The sequence below is a fragment of the Balaenoptera ricei genome, chromosome 9 (genome assembly GCF_028023285.1).
Source record: "Balaenoptera ricei isolate mBalRic1 chromosome 9, mBalRic1.hap2, whole genome shotgun sequence".
NCBI classification, from domain to species: Eukaryota; Metazoa; Chordata; class Mammalia; order Artiodactyla; family Balaenopteridae; genus Balaenoptera; species Balaenoptera ricei.
In genome coordinates this window covers 59,823,635-59,830,320 of record NC_082647.1, presented here as the reverse complement: position 1 = coordinate 59,830,320, position 6,686 = coordinate 59,823,635, and positions in this window count along the sequence as shown.

Genomic DNA, 6,686 nt, shown 5'->3' with positions numbered 1-6,686 from the left:
CTATATATTTAAAATGGCTTAACTAGGGTTGGTTCACCTAGTGAGACAGAGAGAGAGAGAGAGAAGAGCTTTCCCAAGTGTATAATTATGGTGTTGGACCATGGACTACATACTGGATAAGAGGAGGAGAGATGATGTAAGAGGAAGGAAGGAAGGCAAAACTGGAGTCTCAGTGAGTCTGAGGGAATGTACATGAGAAGATGGCTGAGTCAAATACTCTAGGAGTATGGGAAGTGGTATACAGGGAGTTTTTGATATTTTACATGTGGTAGTATGACTTGTGAGGATAAGTTCTAGGGTGTATTCATGGGAATGGGTAGCTGAGGTGGGATATAGATAAGATACTGATAAGGCGAAGAGACTGATGAATTCAGGGGTAAAAGGATAAATGGATCACTCACAGTAGTGTTGAAATCAACAAGAACGATAACAGGAATCACACTGGCAAGGAAGTAGCCATGTACTCCATAAAAGGCAGTGATAAAAAAGTAGTAGGTGGTATTATCCTATGCCTTGTCTTCAAAGGTCCTGTGATTTTAAAGGAGAGTAGAGGAGTAATGTTTTGAATGCAGAGAGGTAACAAACAAGGTGTGGAAAGAGGAGGACACTCATCTCACCTTCAATAGACTTTGAGTTAAGGAAAAAAGCGACCTACACTTAAGAGGTTGCACGAGACATGATGTCCTCAGGTTGTGGCAAGAAAATAAAAATATTTAGAGAAGAAATAGGTGACATAGGAAGTTTGTAGACAAATGCTGAGTTCTAGAAGGCAAAATGGAAGTATTTGGAAGAAGGGCAAAGAGCGTGACAGACTAGGTCATACGGGGAGGTACAAAAAAAAACAATCTGGAGAAGAAACTAGGCCAAGATGGATGAACTGAGGGGAAGAGATGTCAGGTGGTACCTGAGTTAAATCACGACTTGAGGCATGGCAGAACTGGTGCAGGTAGACTCTGAGGTCCAACAGTACAACACAGAGTCCAGGGACTCATTTAGCCTAACCATGTAGAACCAGATGGTCATGGTTCACTCCTGCACTGAGATGTGTTATGACAGCCTCAGGAAGTAGGATATAACCTGGAACACAAGACTTAGGGAAGGCCTGGGGGCTTACTAACTCCTACAGTGCTATGGTGTGGTAGACAGGGGGGAAAATCTCACAGATAAAATAAAGATGCCTTTTCTTCAGTTAAGAGATAGTAAGACAGAAGCAGCAGAAGAACAAGAAAGGGATAAAGGTGAGAATGAATCAAGTAATGATGCAGGGCATCTAGGGTGGATAGGGAAGAAATGGAAAACAGAAGATGAATGACATACTGTTAGCAAAAGGGAAGGTGAAAACCTGAAGATCTTCATGAATGCCATGACAGGATTAGAGAGAGCAAGGCAATAAGCCAAATGGAAAAAGAGGAGACAGTGGGTTGGGATCAGGGGCATTCCTGTTTTCAGAGGCAAGGTAGTCCTGACCAAAAATCAGATATGTGAAGTGGCCACAGGAATAAGTAACAGAAATAGAGTAGGTGTCAAGGTCACCGGGATTAAAGAATTCAAGGAACTATGAGGACAGAGAGTTAGATAATTCATCCACGTGACTTTTGAAGTTGCCTAGGATTATACTGCTTTCCAGAGCCCCAGTTCTACCTTTCAGTTCAGTTGTAGTAGACCAATATACTCAGGGCCGAGCATCACTACCCACTGCACAGCATTTATTTCTATAAATGCCCTCTCCACCTTACCCTCCCAACTTGTTGCACTCAGGCAAAACACAGTCACACAGGACCACTGGAATTGGCAGTAGCATAGTTAGAAATAGCAGTGGTCTAGTTCCTAGCTGCTTCAATCCACTTTTGCTTCATCCCCAAATCCCATAGAAGAAAAATGTAAGTGCTAATAAGTGACAGGGAACAATCTTTCCCAGAGTGGTGTCATTTTATACACTGTTCATCTGGCCAAGAACTATCACTTTAGTGTATAAAGCACAAAGCCATGCATCGTGGAGAACATAATATGGAGTATAAAGGAAGAAGTGAGAGTTTCTCCTTCCACACACCCCCAATACCATGACTGTTTGGTGTTATTCCTTCCCAGACCCTTTACGTGCATATAAGAAGCCATATTCAAATATTCAGTTTTTATTATTTTTTCTTTCTTAAATAAAAATTGGACCATACTGTATACATATTAGCCTGAGACATGCTTTTTACAATTAGCAAAATATAGAGGACAATTTTCCAATATATAGACAATGTTAGTATAGGTCCTCTGGGACAAGAGTGCAAGAGGTTTTGGGTTTTTTTGTCTGTTTGTTTTTGTAGAAACAAAAACATACACTCACCAAATCTGTGACTATATAACGTGTACCTGGGACCATATTAATCTGCTCTAGAAAAAGTACCACATCCAGCACAGCAGTTTCCATCAGGGATGCTACTCCATTGGTTTACAGTAGTCCATAACCATTCTCAAAGAACCATCCAGTTTCCACAGATGAGTTCAGTGGAGATATGATGGAACCACCACCCTTAAGATATTTATAAGAATGGAAGTAATCTCTGTCACTCCCACCAGGGTACCATGTTGTTTCGTATTTGTTTCAGAAGCTTATACTTGGCTTTCCCCCACTTTCATAGTTCTAACCCCATAGGCCAAGGACTTACTGTGGAATTATTCCAGATGCCAACTGCCAAGCATGTAAATCCCAGTTATACACTCAAGGACCAGAGAAATTATTCTATCTCTAGGACTCTTCTAATGGGAAATGTTTGCTCCAGCACCCCCAGCTGGGCTGGCTGATGGGTAGCCTGTGAAAGGCTAAGGGGGAGGAAGCAGTACTGGGTAGGGAAAGTTTTTAGATTGTGGTGCATATATGACACTTGTGAAAGAAAAGGGGACATGGGAAGCAGAACTGAGCAGGGACAGACTCAGACCATGATGCAAGTCTGACAAAACCTCGGCCAACCCTGAGAGGTCCTCAGAGCAAAGGATTCCCATTAGCAAAGTCCCATATTGAGGAGAAATGGCCAGCCCTAGGTGCTTATCCATCACAGGGGCTTACAGGGGAAAAGTGTGGCATTGATTCCTATACTATGTGGATCCCAGAGGTGCTGCAGCTGAATGCTGTCAGCTAACTGCACACCTTGCAACTAACAGCAAGTATTTTAGTTCATGGGTGTTACTTATTTATCCATTCCCCCATGAGTAGACAAGTTGATTTGTTTTCAAATTTTTGTTCTTACAGGTAAACTGCAATGAACAATCTCATACATTAATCTTTATGCTTTCTGTTAGTAAAACTGTAGGATAAGTTTCTAGAAGTGGAATGGCTGAAACAGAGGTAACTCGCCTTAAAATTTTTATAGATTCTGCCAATTGCCTTCCAAAAAATATTGCCAATTTTACACTTCCACAAATAGCACAGGAGAGCGTTCAGTTCCCCAGGACTTGCCAACATCAGATGTTATCAGCATTTTCTGTTATTTGCCAGCCTGATGGTAGAACAATGATGTCTCATCTTATTACTTTTTATTTTCCTACTCATTCATTAGTCTCAGAATGTTTCCACATGTTTGTTTTTCTCTTTAGTTAAATTTTTATTTCCTTTGCTCACCTTCTCTTATTTTTTTGTAAATGCAAACATTAAACACAACTGAGAAATTTCTGGGGGGAAATGAACTCTAAGCCTGTATTTGGAGCTGAGGCAAAATTCTTCTTGTTTTCCCGTGTAAAGTCAAGATGTGTTAGCTTCAGGATTCACTTGCTTTTTTTCTGATAACATTGGAGCTACAGATGAAAAAAAAAAAGAAGAAGAATGCTTTTGCTTCGGTGTTGCTTTAGTGAAGGGAGGGATTTTGACCTTGATAAGTGTAGGGAGGCCAAGAATGAAACCAAGGACTGCTCCAGAAGGAAATATTGTGCACAGAAAAAAGTGAGACATGGCTGTAGGCTAATAGTAGAGGGGAGCCTTGTGTAAAGAAAGTGGGGAGAGGCTCTTACTCACCTACCTTCACTTCTCTGCAGTGGCTTAACAGCCTTTGAGTTCTTATCTTCCCTTCGCCAGTAATTACAGCCGCGGCTGTTTCCCCAGTGGTTTCTCGTTAACTCAAAGTGTTCCCAAATTCATCATTTGTGTTCCCTTCTCCTCAGTCAACCTATCCTTTCCTCCTGACCCTTCTGACTTCTTGCTTCTATTGTTGAAATCATCCCCTCCCAGTAGCACAGGCTTAGAACATCAGAGAACGTTTTTTTCATTCTTTCCTTCTCAGATTTGACAGAGCCTAGAGATTTTACCAACAAAATGGCCCTTCTCATTTCCTTTCTCCATTGCCCCAATATCTTTCCTCTTTACCTGTGAACTTCTATTTTACCTTTATAACTCAGATGTGTCACCTCTTCTAGGAAAATCTTTGCTGACTGCTTGCTCTTCCCCCAACTCCAACACATACTTTATATGCAACAGGCTATTTTTTCTTTAGATTCAGTGAGTCCCCTACATATGAACCTTCAAGTTGCAAACTTTCAAAGATGCAAATGTGCGTTCACATGTCCAATCACGCCAGGCATGAGTGAAATCGCAGCTTGCCCTCCGTCTCCTATTGCTGACAATCCTTCAGCTCTACCATCTCCCACGTCCTCTCCCTCCTCCAGTCAGTAACTCTTCTTGCCTGTTCACGCGATGGCAGCCCCTGTGTGCCAGCTGCTGTACTGTACTACTGTACTTTTCAAGGTACTGTACTGTAAGATTGAAACTGTTTTATTTTTTGTTTGTTTGTTTATGTTATTTGTGTGAAAAGTATTATAAACCTATTACAGTACAATACTATATAGACGATTGTGTTAGTTGGGTACCTAGGCTAACTTTTTTGGACTTACCAACAAATTGGACTTAGGAACGTGCTCTTAGAACGGTACTTGTTCGTATGTAGGGGACTTACTGTATTTACATGTCTTTCTCTAATCCTTGAAGAAAGGAACTATGCCATTCTCATTTTTACGTCCCCAGCACCTATCACAGTGCCTGGTACATAATAGATGGTCAGTGAAGTTTACTTGCATTGAATTGTTTAGCTGCTGACAAATTTGTGCAGGGAGCGCATTGCTTGTTGCCTAAAAGACTTCAACAGTTCCATGTTGCCTACTCCAGGAATAGCAAAGTCCTCATACCAGCATTTAAGGCTTTCATGATATAACCCAATCTTGCATTTCCTCCCCACTTTGGTAAACTAGTCATTATTTCTCTACTATATCCCTAGCTTGTACATCTGTGCTTTTTCTCTGGCTTAGACATCCTTCCACACTGTCTACCAGTAATTTGCCAAAAACTTCCTCATCCTTCTAAGGTTGTCTCAAAAGCCAGCCCTGAGAGAAAGCATTCCCTGACCTCCAACACAGCGCCTCCTCCAAACACGCCTGAGCGCTGCTAGCGTCCCCACCAACTTGACACACTGATCCAATCTCTTTTATGAACTGTTTTCTAGTGCATTGATTGTAATTTTTTTGCTCTGGGGATTAAATAAAAGTCCCATAAATTAAAAAAAAAAAATTGACCATTGTTTTCTATCACCCACTATTTTTAGTCTGAGATACTTGAGAGAAAATGGTTTTGCGCCCCCCAATGCATCCAGTCCAACTCCTGATACCTAGCCTCCTCTAAAAGCACCAGTTATAAGAAACATCAGAGACCAAATACTGATTTAGGCCTTGCTTTCCTCAATCTCTTCACCAACATGCTTTCACCAGTAGTCCCTTCTCATGCCCCAATGGCAGGTGCTCCATCTCTTATAATTGTTACTTTCTCAGAGAGACCTTCCTTGCCCACAAACCTAAGGTAGTTACAGCCAATTATATTCTTCATATGAATTTTCTTCATAGCCCTCATTGTCCGTTTGCTTTTGTAATGCCTGTTTCCCCCACAAGTCTAAAATCTCCATGAGGGAACAGATCATGTCTATTTTGTTCTGTGTTGAAATAGCCATTTCTTAAAAAATCATTTGTCTGTTATATATTTTGAAAATATTTTCTCCAAGTATGCTGTTCATTTTTTTAACTTTAAATATTCTGTAGTCAAATCTGTTCATCTTTCCATCATGGTTTCTGAAGTTCCTGTTATGTATATTTTTAATTGCTTCCTTGGAATATGCTCCTAGAGGTGGAAAGGTTGAATGGGCTTCTCTTTAGGGTCTTGATGCATTTTGTTCCATTGGACATGCCCAGTCCTTTGGCAAAAGTGTGACTTGCACTCTTGAAGCTCTACCCTTTACTCAAATGAATGTGCAGATTTGTCCATACCCATTGCTCCTAAATAATTCCCTTTCCTTTACTTTTATAGCAACTGGATCACCTCCAAGTTCTGAGGTCAGCCTGAGAATAGAAATGCAACTCTCTTTCCAGGTCACATTCTAATCACGGTAATACATAGCACCTTAGCCAGCTGGGTACAGAACTTGACCTGTCTATCCCAGCCCAGTTACCATAATTGTTGCCATTCAAAACAACAGTTCCTGTCATAGACAAATGACAGAGAAGAATGTAATGTACTGTGAGAATAACCTGGTAAATATTGCTGGATGTGATGACATGCACACAAAAGTTTGGTGACCTTGGTTCACATTTAGCCCTTAGCCATCTCTATGAACCTCATATGACTTCACCTGATCTTTAATCACCCCACCACACATATGGTAGTACTG